Below are 15,231 nucleotides of genomic sequence, written 5' to 3' on the forward strand. Positions count from 1 at the left end.
ACTATTATATCTGTAGTTTTGCTCTTGAATAGTTCATATTGTTCTATATTATCTTAGGTCCCAAGGGGTCGATGCTCTGAGGAATGTCTTCCAGGGTTCAGAAAATCTGTAAGAGAAGGATATCACCCATGTTGTTATAATTGTGCTCCATGTTCAGAAGGAGAAATATCAAACCATTCTGGTAAGCTTGATTTTTTTTAATAGAAACTCTGATATTTGATTAGAAAATTAGAACTTTTAAAGTCCTTTAAAGTGATTCTGTAACCACTTTACACTTTGCAGCAAGCAATGAGAACCAGCTTCCTCCTACTGTCTGTGTGAGAAAGCCTCTAACATTTATGTAAAACTAATGGTCAGGAAAATGATTACACTGAAGAGACCAAAACTGTCAAATAGTTGCATTCTCGGTATACTATGCTTAATGTTATTTTCACTTATTTTTACTCTACAGACAGTGAACTCTGCAAAAAGTGTCCTGAAAATGAATGGCCCAACAAAGCTAAAAATATTTGTATTGACAAGGTCAATGAGTATTTATCATACAAGGAGGACATTCTAGTTTTATTTTTTTCTATAACTTCAGTCATATTTGCTACAACATCTCTCCTTATACTTGGACTATTTGTTTGGTTTCGGAGGACTCCAATAGTCAGAGCCAATAACCGAAACCTCAGCTTCATTCTGCTCCTCTCCCTCATACTGAGCTTCCTTTCTGTATTTCTGTTCCTTGGCCGTCCTGTGGATATTACCTGTATGCTGCAACAAGTCACTTTTGGAATTCCCTTCACCATATCAGTATCTTCTATCCTAGCCAAAACCATCATGGTCTTCATTGCTTTCAAAGCCACCAGACCTGGAAGCTCTTGTAGAAAATGGGTGGGAGTCAAACTTCCCAATACAGTCATGTTATTCTGCTCATCCATTCAGGTTATGAATTGCATTCTCTGGTTGTCCATCTCTCCACCATTTCAGGAGTATGACATGGACTCCTATCCTGGGAAGATCATCATTCAGTGTAATGAAGGGTCAGTTATCGGGTTCTACTTTATGTTGGGTTATATGGGGTTTCTGGCAGCTGGAAGTTTTGTTCTGGCTTTCATGGTGAGGACATTACCGGACAGTTTTAATGAGGCCAAATACATCACCTTTAGCATGCTGGTGTTCTGCAGTGTCTGGATTGCCATGATCCCGGCCTATCTGAGCACCAGAGGGAAATACATGGTGGCTGTGGAGATATTCGCCATACTGACCTCCAGTGCTGGAATATTATTGTGTATGTTTTCTCCAAAACTCTACATTTTGCTTTTCAAACCTCAACTGAATACACAGAAAACAATGCTGGGGAAAACAATGTTGTAAATATAACACATTGATACAATGTATAATACTGTAGACCAGATTAAACAAATTCAGCCATATTGTTAAATCATCATCATCATTATGAATGACTTTATCATCATCATTATGATTTTTTGTGTATATTAACTACCTTCTGTCTGCCTATTGTACATAAGTGGGTGGAAGGTGGATGTTACAGGGTGGGAAACTATATCACAGCTTCATTTTTTCTTGTTCTTACATGCCCCCTAGCCTGCACAAACAAAGTACTGTGACTGCACTGTCCATTGGATGGTGGCAATCACAAAAATATGCTTTGACTAATCAAAGCATCATGCAATGTAACCAACGCCTGCAGTTAGCATCTTGATACCATTTTGCACTCACACACTGATCAGTGATCAGTGTGTTAGAGGAAAGAAATCTTCAAGATCACCAACCAGTATGAGCTTTATCCAGTACAAAAGCAATCCAGTACCAGCAGTACCAGTACCAGTAGCAGTACCAGAAACAGCTTCAACCATCCCTCTATTATTATTATTATTATTATTATTCTACAGGAATTATATAGCGCCGACAGTTTATGAAGCACTTTACAACATAAGGTCAGACAGTGCAATTAGATTCAATAAAGGAGGAATCAGAGGGCCCTGCTCATTAGAGCTTTCACTCTAAGAGGGTGGGTCAAGAGATTCAAGAGGTAATAACTGTGGGGGATGGTCTGATGGAGAACATAAGTTGTACAGTTGTTAATTGAGGGACAAATAGGTTTTTATGAAGAGATGAGTTTTCAGGGATCATCTGAAAGTGGACACAGTAGGAGATAATCAGACAAATTTGAGTATAGAGTTACAGAGGATAGGAGAGGCTCTGGAGAAGTCCTGGAGGTGAGTGTGGGATGAGGCGACAAGGGAAATAGAAAGCAGGAGGTATTTGAAGGAACAAAGAGAATCATTTAGTTGTTTTGTTTTTTTTACTAGGTTAGTGGTGTAGCTGGGGGCCGAGTTGTGGATGCTTTGCAAGTGATTGTTAGTATCTTGAATTTAAATTGTTGGGTGAGTGGAAGCCAGTGGAGGGATTGGCACAGAGGGGTAGCAGACGCTGAGCGTTTCATAGGGTGTATGAGCCTGGCAGCAGCATTCATGATGAACTGAAGGGGGGATAGTCTATTTAAAGATAAGCCAATGAGGAGGGAGTTGCAGTAATCAAGGTGAGAGATGACCAGCGAGTGAATTAGAAGCTTTGTGGTGTGGGGGGGGGAATATTATGAGCTCAGTTTTGGATAGATTGAGTTGAGATTGAGGCAGTGGTGTGACATGCAGGCTGATATGTTTGTTAGTAAGTTGGTGAAAAGTGAGGAGACTGATGGAGTGAGCTGAGGTTGAGTGATAGATTTGGGTGTCATGGGCATAGAAGTGGTATTGAAAGCCATGGGAGTCAATCAACTGACCCAGGTAGGAGATGTATATTGAGAATAGGAGAGGTCCAAGAACATTTACCCCTCTACAGTATATGTAGACAAATGTTTTCTTTCAACCTTTTCTGTTCCAGCATGACTGTCCCCCTGAGCACACATCCAACTCCATAAAGACATAGATTGATATGTTTGGTGTGCAGGAACTCAAATGTCATGAACACAGTCCTGACCTAAACCTGATGTGTAAGTCAGGTCTTCTCAACCAACTTCAGTTGAATTGGTTAAATGGGCACACATTCCCACAAATACAGTCCAAAATCCAATGGAACGTGGAGACAGTTATAGGCACAAAGGTGGGAGGGGCAACTCCACATTAATGATCGAAATTTTGAAATGAGATGCCCAACCAGCCCATATAGGTGTGATGGTCAGGTGACTACAAATGTTTGGCCATATAGCATATGTGTGGAATGCAATCTCCTGATAAACTTGCATTTCAGAATATTGTTTCTGTAAACATTTCTACTTATATCTCATTGTGTTGCTGGATTCCTTCGTTGTCTCTTTCAAAAAGTTGAATTCATAATTTGTCAATATTGAACAGTATGTCAGGTGTTCCATACCCGCTTAACTCTAGAGTCTATTCAGATAAACTCCTAGTCATCTCTGTAGGTGCAGACACTGTGAAGTAAATACTATTCACAGTTTCCAGCAGAAGTATTTTCATTCTGATCCACCTTCCAGGAGTTAGTTGTCAGCCTGCCAGACTTTCAATCTCTAATGTATACACAGATCAGGTACACAGGAGGAGGGGAGAGCAGAGTGCTCAGCCCTGAATATTGGCTACTGTACATTCAAGAATTTTAGAATGAATTGCTCCATGGTGCCTCTGGCTACAAAGGTCAGTAAGAAATTGGTTTAACCCTTTCTGTTACACCAACATAAGGTTTATGTTGGTGACAGCACTGACCTGTAAACAGACTCCTCACCATTATAGCACCTGGGAGTTTGTTAACATTTTCTTGTCAGCTTTCATGTGGAAGTGGTTTGAGTGACTGTCAAGCTGTCCAATTATTTCCCTGCATACTGTAAAATGCTTACCACCTCTTCTGCCCCCCCAACACTGTGTCTAGGGATTACCAGTCCCACCTGGCTGCCCAGGATCTCCAAGGTGAGTGTCAGGTATGAGATCAGCAGGAAGAATGGTCCCAAAAGTGATGTGCTCTGATCCCTTCTGGGTTAAGTGTTGTCATTCCCTGGTCTCCATGGCCAAGGAAGAAGATATTTGAGCATGATTGTGCTTTGTTCCTAACAGAGTGCAGAGGTAACATTAATTTTGGGTTCACACCTATGTGAATTGGATGCGGGTTTCCTCACATCCAATTCGCATAGCAGGAGAATGTGACCGGCTCTCTTTGGAGCCAGTTCACATGTCTCCAGGGCGGTTGCGGAGCGCACTGCACAGAAACGCTGTGCATCTTTGCCTCCGTTTCAGGGCCAAATTCAGGCAAAGATTCTGCCCTGATTCGTCCCTGAAATGGAGAACAGGGACAGATGGCGTTGCTGTGCGATCTGCGGTTGGTTTAGGTGTGAACCGAGCCTAATGCCGCGTACACTTTTGGCGGACTTGCGGCGGACTTTCTTACGAACGGACTTGCCTACATACGATCACACAAAAGTCAGACGAATTCGTAAGTGATGACGTACACCGGACTAAAATAAGGAAGTTGATAGCCAGTAGCCAATAGCTGCCCTAGCTTGGGTTTTTGTCCGTCGGACTAGCACACAGACAAGCGGATTTCTGGGTCTGGCATAGTTACGACGTAAAGATTTGAAGCATGTACCAAATCTGAAGTCCGTCAGATTTGCGGCTGGAAAAGTCAGTTGAAAGTCCGGGGAAGCCCACACACGATCGGATTGTCAGCCAGCTTTAGTCCGTCGGCGTCCGTCGGTCTTTTGTAGACGAAAAGTCCGACCGTGTGTACGCGGCATAAGAGTCTAAAAGACCCTGATGTCTCCTTAAAGACATTTCTAGAATTCTTCCAACTCTTATTCACTCAAGGGCTTCTGTACATAAACAATACATCTGATTATTATATGTCAGCCTTGGATTCTAATCCCGGGACACTAAATGAGAGCAGAAACATTATTTTAAATGGATTTTAAACCCAAGGCTGACCACTAAGAAAATTATAAATCAAAAGTCTGCATTTATAAATAAACTCATATCACTTTTATTATTACACATTTAAAAAAAAAAAACCCTAATAACTAGTGGGGCCCTGAACCCTGAATAAGTAATTATACAAAAGTCAGTAGAAAATGTATGTCTTCTCCAAAGAACCAATATGTTTTTCAGATCTATATTAGGACACATACAGTATCTCACAAAAGTGAGTACACCCCTCACATTTTTGTAAATATTTTCTTCTATCTTTTCATGTGACAACACTAAAGAAATTACACTTTGCTACAATGTAAAGCAGTGAGTGTACAGCTTGTATAACAATGCAAATTTGAATTAGTGTTACAAGGTCCCGGGAGTGAATGTGGAGCAGGTGTGTTAAATTTGGTGTTATCGCAAGGTCTCTAACATCCTCCAGCTCTGTGAAGTCATCATGGAGTGGAAGAGGACTCCAGTGGCAACCTGTGAAGCTCTGGTGAACCCCATGCCCAAAAGGGGTTAAGGCAGTGCTGGAAAATAATGGTGCACACACAAAATATTGACACTTTGGACCCAAATTGAAAATTTTCACTTAGGTGTGTACTCACTTTTCTTGCCAGCGATTTAGACATTAATGGCTGTGTGTTGAGTTATTTTGAGGAGACAGCAAATTTACACTGTTATACAAGCTGTACACTCTCTACTTTACATTGTAGCAAAGTGTAATTTCTTCAGTTGAAGAAAGAGCAAGATGGAGGAATCCAAACAGAGAAACACCACATCCCAATATAAAAATGTCAAAATTTGTAAAAGGGGGACAAAGAGGTAACAAACCTCGGGACTTTTAAGGTGTTAAAGTGTCAAAGGTCAAAAATTGTCAGGCTGCATAAAATTTGAATACTTTATTTAAATAGAAAGGTAAAAAACATGAGAAAAGGAATTACATCCATATCGCAAGACAACATTTAATTTATGAAGCTTTATAACAAGCAAAGCACTGCCATTCTCGACATGTTTCACTGCGTAGAGTTTCTTCAGGAGATTGATGGTGTGACTTTTGTTATATACTGAGAATGAGAAAGGCATAAATAGGTTTCTCATTAAAATATTCAAAAATACACAAACACATCCAAGATATACAATTATAGCATAGAAAATCTATGCTTAGGTTACTTGAAATATTGAAGCACAAGGACATCAAAAAATAATCAAAAACACATGAACACACAAAACAAGAACCAACCAGGACTGCTTCAAAACAATGATTGGTATGGATGTAGCGATAAAATCAACACATGTAACATCCTTATTGTCCCGCTTGGGCACCTTATCTGAAGCACTAACAGAGTAATATTTCTGAAATATATAAAACAAAATTCTTATTAGAAAAATGATAAGGGATGGCCAGGGCAGTGGGTATCTAAAGGTACCTTTCCACAAGCCAAAAACATGAAAAGTGAATGAATTACCTTGAGGTAATTAAAAAGGTAGAATCAATAGGGTTAAACTGGTCTTGCTAATGGTCAAAGACCAACGGTAATCGCCTTGGTGCCCGATTAAATTAAATTTCTCCCATAGACTTTTAAAGGGTGTTCCGTGGCTTTCGAATTTGCTGCGAACACCCCAAATTGTTCGCTGTTCGGCAAACTGGCAAACAACCGATGTTCGAAACGAACATGAGTTCGACTCGAACTCGAAGTTCAACCCTAATCCAGACCCATCATGAAGGCAGTTATATATATATATATATATATATATATATATATATATATATATATATATATATATATATAGTATCTCACAAAAGTGAGTACACCCCTCACTTTTTTGTAAATATCTTATTATATCTTTTCATGTGACAACACAACACTTTTAGGGTGTGCCCCCAAAATATCTTGTTTGTCTATTGTATGGATTCTGACCAAATCCTTTTGAGTGAGGAGCACCCCACTCCCTCATTAAGTACCTCTCATTAGTGTCCACTTGTGTCATGGATGGAGACCTCAAGTTCTCCCATATAGAAGAGTGTATTGCTCCCATGGTTCAGAGAAGCAGGATCTCCTAGTCTATGGATAGTGTAGGACCCACTAATCATGGGGTACTTTGTCGCAGTAAGTGGGCTTAATCACCATATGGCAATATGGTGTGACCAAATCCCCATATTTTTTGATAATGTTTTTTGAAAATGTCTAGGTGTTTTAAACAAGCCTTTTTGGAGGTAAATGTCTTTTTTGCATGTGTGCGCTGTAATATTTTGTTCTGGTGTATGGTCTTATGGCTGCACCATCTTTAATGCATCTTTTGGGGTGTCCCCCCAAATATCTTGTTTGTTTTTAACACTGAAGAAATGACACTTTGCTACAATGTAAAGTAGTGAGTGTACAGCTTGTATAACAGTGTAAATTTGCTGTCCCCTCAAAATAACTCAACACACAAGCATTAATGTCTAAACCGCTGGCAACAAAAGTAAGTACACCCCTAAGTGAAAATGTCCAAATTGGGCTAAATGAGCCATTTTCCCTCCTCTGTGTCATGTGACTCATTAGTGTACAAGGTCTCAGGTGTGAATGGGGAGCAGGTGTATTAAATTTGGTGTTATCGCTCTCACTCTCTCATACTGGTCACTGGAAGTTCAACATGGCACCCCATGGCAAAGAACTCTCTGAGGATCTGAAAAAAAGAATTGTTGCACTACATAAAGATGGCCTAGGCTATAAAGGGGATTGCCAATATCCTGAAACTGAGCTGCAGCACAGTGGCCAAGACCATACAGCAGATTAAATATACAGGTGCCACTCAGAACAGGCCTCGCCGTGGTCCACCAAAGAAGTTGAGTGCATGTGCTCAGCATCATATCCAGAAGTTGTCTTTGGGAAATAGGCGCATGAGTGCTGCCAGCATTGCTGTAGGGGTTGTAGGGGTGGGGGGTCAGCCTGTCGGTGCTCAGACCATACGCTGCACACTGCATCAAATTTGTCTGCATATTTGTCATCCCAGAAGGAAGCCTCTTCTAAAGATGATGCACAAGAAAGCCCGCAAACAGTTTGCTGAAGACAAGCAGACTAAGGACACGGATTACTGGAACCATGTCCTGTGGTCTGAGGAGACCAAGATAAACTTATTTGGTTCAGATGGTGTCAAGCATGTGTGGCGGCAACCAGGTGAGGAGTACAAAGACAAGTGTGTCTTGACTACAGTCAAGCATGGTGGTGGGAGCGTCATGGTCGGGGGCTGCATGAGTGCTGCCGGCACTGGAAAGCTACAGTTCATTGAGGGAACCATGAATGCCAATATGTACTGTGACATATTGAAGCAGAGCATGATCCCCTCCCCTCAGAGACTGGGCCGCAGGGCAGTATTCCAACATGATAACGACCCCAAACACACCTCCAAGATGACCACTGCCTTACATAGTTACATTGTTAGTAAGGTTGAATAAAGACACCAGTTCATCCAGTTCAACCTGAGTGAGTGTGGGGGCGAGTCTACAATTGTCCCTATCCCTGTACATTGTGTCTCATTAAGATGCTCATCTATTATATTATTATTTTTATAGCACTGCCTTGCTTAAGAATCTGAGGGTAAAGGTCATGATGGACTGGCCAAGCATGTCTCCAGACCTAAACCCTATTGAGCATTTGTGGGGCATCCTCAAATGTAAGGTGTAGGAGCGCAAGGTCTATAACATCCACCAGTTCTGTGATGTCATCATAGAGGAGTGGAAGAGGATTCCAGTGACAACCTGTGAAGCTCTGAGACCTCCATGCCCAAGTGGGTTAAGGCAGTGCTGGAAAATAATGGTGGCCACACAAAATATTGACACTTTGGGCCCAATTTGGACACTTTCCCTTAGGGGTGTACTCACTTTTGTTGCCAGCGGTTTAGACATTAACCGCCTGCCGACCGCCGGCCGTCAATTGACGGCCAGGCGGCGCGGCTCTCGTTGCGGGAGGGCGTCATATGACGTCCTCCCATTTAAACAGGGAATGCGCGCGATCGTGCGCGCGCATCCCTGTTCCTTCGGTGGCGGCGTGTCACGGAGACACCGCTCGCCACCGAGGGGGGTGAACAGCCATTGGACATGGCTGTTTACCACGTGATACCACCCCATTGTGCACGGCGCATGCGCGCGATCGCGAGCGCGCTGCGCGTGCACGTCGGTGACGGAGTGTTCCCAGGAACACTACTCGTCACCGACGCCGGTAAACAGCCATTGGCTGGCTGTTTACCCATGTGATCGGCTGTGATCCATTCACAGCCGATCATAAATCTAAACACAGAGCGGTAACTAGCTGTTACCAGCTCTTCTCTCCTCACACACTGTTTCTAGTGTGAGGAGAGAAGAGCCAGAAGCAGTGAGTTACCGATCTGTGTTCTGTAGTGTCTGCACCAACACCACACCTGTCCCATCGCCCCCCCCAATTGTCATCTGTCACCCAACAGTCACCAGTGTCACCCAATAAAGTGCACCTGTCACATAAGGGACTGCCATCAGTGACCGTCAGCGGTGCACCTGTCACCCGTCACAAATCAGTGACCATCAGCGGTGCACCTGTCACCCGTCAGCCATCACCCGTCACCCATCAGTGACCGCCAGGCGTCACCCGTCACCCATCAGTGACCGCCAGCCATCACCCATCACCCATCAGTGACCGCCAGCCGTCACCCGTCACCCATCAGTGACCGCCAGCCGTCCCCCGTCACCCATCAGTGACCGCCAGCCTTCACCCATCACCCATCAGTGACTGCCAGCCGTCACCCATAAGTGACCACCAGCCATCACCCGTCACCCATCAGTGACCGCCAGCGGTGCTCCTGTCACCCGTCACAAATCAGTGACCATCAGCGGTGCACCTGTCACCCGTCAGCCATCACCCGTCACCCATCAGTGACCGCCAGCCATCACCCATCACCCATCAGTGACCGCCAGCCGTCACCCGTCACCCATCAGTGACCGCCAGCCGTCCCCCGTCACCCATCAGTGACCGCCAGCCTTCACCCATCACCCATCAGTGACTGCCAGCCGTCACCCATCAGTGACCACCAGCCATCACCCGTCACCCATCAGTGACCGCCAGCGGTGCTCCTGTCACCCGTCACAAATCAGTGACCATCAGCTGTGCACCTGTCACCCGTCAGCCATCACCCGTCACCCATCAGTGACCGCCAGCCATCACCCATCACCCATCAGTGACCGCCAGCCGTCACCCATCACCCATCAGTGACCGTCAGCCGTCACCCATCAGTGACCGCCAGGCGTCACCCGTCACCCATCAGTGACCGCCAGCCTTCACCCATCACCCATCAGTGACTGCCAGCCGTCACCCATCAGTGACCACCAGCCATCACCCGTCACCCATCAGTGACCGCCAGCGGTGCTCCTGTCACCCGTCACAAATCAGTGACCATCAGCGGTGCACCTGTCACCCGTCAGCCATCACCCGTCACCCATCAGTGACCGCCAGCCATCACCCGTCACCCATCAGTGACCGCCAGCCGTCACCCGTCACCCATCAGTGACCGCCAGCCGTCACCCATCACCCATCAGTGACCGTCAGCCGTCACCCATCAGTGACCGTCAGCCATCACCCGTCACCCATCAGTGACCGCCAGCGGTGCTCCTGTCACCCGTCACAAATCAGTGACCATCAGCGGTGCACCTGTCACCCGTCAGCCATCACCCGTCACCCATCAGTGACCGCCAGCCATCACCCGTTACCCATCACCTGTCACCCATCAGTGACCGTCAGCCATCACCGATCACCTGTCACCTTTTAGTGACCGTCACCCATCACCAGAAAGTGTCCGTGGCCTGTCACCCATCAGTGACCATCGCCTGTCACACCGTCATCACCAATCAGTGAACGTCAGCTGCCACCTATCGCACAGCCCATCAGTGACCGTCACCTGCCACCTGTCACACCGCGTCATGTCCAAAAGAGTATTCAGCAGTGAGGAGGCGTTCCAGATCCTCTCCATGACCGATGAGAGCAACGGGGAGTTCTCATCAGATTCCAATTTGGATTCTGATTCAAGTTCGGCATTTGAACCAAATAGTGAATCGACATATGATTCGGAGGAAGAATGGGTCCCTCCCAAAAGGGCACGGCACTCTGGAAACCAGGATTATATTCCCAGGCCCAGTACCAGCGCTGCCACCACCAATAGGCCCCAGGAACAAATTCCCAGGCCCAGTACCAGCACTGCCGCCAGCGTTAGGCCCCGGGAACAAATGCCCAGTACCAGCGCTGCCACCACCAATAGGCCCCAGGAACAAATTCCCAGGCCCAGTACCAGCGCTGCCACCAGCGTTAGGCCCCGGGAACAATTGCCCAGTACCAGCGCTGCCGCCGGCGATAGGCCCCAGGAACAAATGCCCAGGCCCAGTACCAGTCCTGCCACATCACTCCTGAGTACCAGCACAGGAAATTCCAATCCAACTACTGGAGTGTCACACCCCCCAAGAGCCAGGGCCTCTACATACATGCCAGATGGTCTTGCCAACCCAATATGGCTGCCTTCCAACTCGGCATCGCCAATTATTCCCCCGTTTACAGCACTGCCAGGTGTGCAGACCAACACCCAAAATTTCTCAGAGATTGATTTCTTTCATATGTTTTTGCCCGACACTATGCTGCAATTTATTGTGGACCAGACAAATTTGTATGCCCAGCAATATATTGCCAACAACCCCCAATCATCCTATGCCCGTCCTTTTGAGTGGAGAGATCTGAATTTGGAGGAGTTCAAAATGTTTATGGGCCTCACCCTAAACATGGGGATTACAAAAAAAAATGAAGGACATGCCTATTGGTCCACCCACCCCATCCACAATATGCCCATTTATTCTCCCTAATGTCCAGGTCCCGATACAAGATGATAATGCGCTTTCTTCACTTCAGCGACAACACCCAGTGCCCTCCCCACAATCATCCAAATTACGACAAGTTATACAAGATTCGCCCACTGATAAATTTCTTTTCTCAACAATTTGCAGAACTCTATATCCCCGATCAGAAAATTTTGCGTCGCTGAGTCCCTGGTACCCTTTTCAGGCCGGCTAGGAATAAAGCAGTATATTCCTAGCAAAAGGGTCAGATACGGAGTAAAGTTATACAAGCTATGTGAGAGAGCCACGGGATATTTGTATGCATTCCACATATATGAAGGAAAAGATTCCCAGCTCCAGCCCCCTGAGTGCCCGGCCTACATGGGCACAACTGGAAAGATTGTATGGGACCTGGCATACCCACTTCTAAACAAAGGATATCACATTTACGTTGACAACTTTTACACCAGCCTGCCCCTTTTCAAACACTTATACATCGCAAAAACCCTGGCCTGCAGAACCTCCAGAAAAAATAGAAAGGGCTTCCCACAATCTTTAGTGAACAAAAAGCTGCGAAGGGGGGAAAGAGCATCATTGAGATGCAACGAAGTGCTGGCCTTGAGGTGGAAGGATAAGAGGGACGTGCACATGATGTCCACCATCCATGAAGACACTGCAATTGTGGTACAAAGAAGACAAGGTCCCATTGAAAAGCCAACATGTGTCCAAGATTATAATGTCTACATGGGGGGGGTAGATTTTAATGATCAAATGATTCAGCCCTATTTGTCAATCAGGAGGTCCCGATTCTGGTATAAGAAGGTAGCAATTTATCTCATCCATTTGGCCATTTACAATTCCTACGTAGTCTACACCAAATCCATTGAAAGCCCCGCCCCCTTCCTACAATTCATAGAAGAAGTTGTCACGTCCCTCATCTATCACCAAAGACCCCCCCAAGAAGACCTTCACTCTGAGGCTGTTTGCCGACTCCATGAGCGCCACTTCCTCTTCAGCATTCCACCATCTGAAGCAGGCCGAAGACGGCAAAAAAAAGTCGCGTGTGCACCAAAAGAGGATTTAGAAGAGATACCAGCTACCATTGTCCCCAGTGTCTCTCCCAACCTGGCCTTTGCATTGGTGAATGCTTCCAAATTTATCACACATCCATAAAATATTAGCCCATATTTTTAACCATTTCCCCATTTTCATCATCTGTGCTGACCATTTTCCATTCTTTCCCAAATAACCATGCCACTGCCTTCCATGTGAACTGACCCTGGCCTGTTTTGTGACTATGCCTCTGCCTACCGTTTGGACTGCCTCCACGTGAACTGACCCTGGCCTGTTTTATCAACTACTCTACTGCCTACCGCTTGGACTGCTTACATGTGAACCGACCCTGGCCTGTTTTAGGGACTATGCTTTTGCCTACCATTTGGACTGATCTGTTGCCCTGCTACTGTAGTACACAGGGGTCTCACATATGTGAGGGGCTCCAGAATTGTTTTTCCGGTTGGAGAAAACAATTATTTTTGTTTTCTCCGGGTTTCGGAATTAGGGTCTGGAGTCCGGAGGCTTCATAGAGATTTGGGTGGGTCGAAGCCTCTACCCCTGTGCCCCTGTGCACAGGTCTTACCTGATTGTGGCCCTCAGCCTGCTGCTGACTTACTGCCACCATGCCCATGCCTGTCGCGGTACAATAATGAGTGTCTGCAGTTAACAGTGTACCAGGACCAATATTATGGCTGTGCTGGCTGTCTCTGCCTGGACAATTTCTATGGACTGTGCTGTGCCGACTATAGACAATATTCCTGCCTGCTGCCTGGATAGTTAATATTGCTGTCGCTAAGCACCTCCCTGCCTGCTGCCTGGACCAGTGCTCTCCTCTGTGGATACTACTAAAAGCACAGGTAATGCTTTTTTTTTTACCCTTTCTGCAATAGAATTTATTTTGGATTGTAATTCTTGGTATGTGCATGCTATGTGTTAGAAATGACTCGGTTGAATTGATGATAGGCAACTCCTATCCTCATATTGATTAGTGGTTCCAAATTAATAATAACTACTGCAGTAGGGAACAGACACAAAAGATACGCTCAGCATCTTTCCAAATTACTGTTCTGCTTTATTATGACGCAATTGAAGGTTTTTATGCACATGATTATGTAGGTATCACATTAATATTACAATTGTACGTTTATGGTAACAAGGGGCGTTACATAGGCAGGCTTATTCTAATCAGGACTCAAAAGAATGTAAACATTTACTGAAAACATTATTAGTGCCGTGTGCACAGTGAGGGCAGTGTGCAATACATACAAAATACAATACAATTATATACAGAACTTACAAATTTCCATTACAGTCTCCCCTCTTTTGATCAATATTTTGATCACTAACCATACCTGCTATCACCTTTAACCTGGAACCTCCACACGCTTAGGTGAAGGTAGTCCTGGCCAAAGAGGCAAAAAAACTCCATTGTGGAGAAAATAATAGCTGAGCAACTTTTTCATTACCAAATGACTTTTCATTGTGAAAAACAAATGATTGATAAGACATATTTACAGAGTACTGGCTGTACACTCCTGTGGCCAGAATGGCCTTCTAGCTTAATTGTTGGCATGTTGACTTATCAGCATATGTAAACACAGACAATTCTACATAAAATGGAAGACGTACAAAAGACAAATATGACTTCAACATGGCTAAACAATTTTTCAAATATATATATCCCTTACAATTAAAGTAACTGAATCAAAAAGTACCCTAGACTGTGATCACAAGAGGGAAACAAATCAAACAGAGATTTCTTTAATTTAGTCATTTTTGCAGTGTCTGGTGTGGATCCAGGTGACTTTTCCTTCAAGTTTTGCAAAAACTGTACATGAAATAGATGCTGTATTGAGTCTCCAAACATTTCCTTATATATAAATGTCTCTTAACAATCCACAAGTCACCTGGCTTTAGTTTTAGATCCTTCCAAACTTTTAGGATCTGGAATTGGGGAGAAAACACATAAATGAGTTTGTCAAAAACCTTAAAAGATCAGCAACATTCTCTATGAGATCCGAATGAAGGACTTCAGCTGCTGAGACAAAATATAAGCAAGTGAGTAACACATTCCCAAACCAAATCCCATAGGGAGAGAGTCCAACATCCCCCTTAGGGGCTTCATAAAATATAAGAAAACATTCAGGCAAAAGTTTTCTAGTTTCCTACTCTACTTTGTCTGATAAATTGTAGACAGCAGGGGGTGTAAAAATAAAACCTCAAAACTTCTAGTAAGGTCTCTCCTATAAAAAATTATTTCCTCTGTTACTCTCTGTACTTTCTGCACTCTGTACTTACAAACTACTTCTGATAACACTTTTTACTGTGGCCTTTGCAGTAGCATTTGCCACTGGACATCCAGAAAACATGACCATACAGACAAAACGCATACTCATAAGATCCTAACTTGGGCATCTGGATATATCT

Source organism: Aquarana catesbeiana, unplaced genomic scaffold (assembly GCF_042186555.1).
Source record: "Aquarana catesbeiana isolate 2022-GZ unplaced genomic scaffold, ASM4218655v1 unanchor223, whole genome shotgun sequence".
In the NCBI taxonomy this organism is placed as follows: Eukaryota; Metazoa; Chordata; class Amphibia; order Anura; family Ranidae; genus Aquarana; species Aquarana catesbeiana.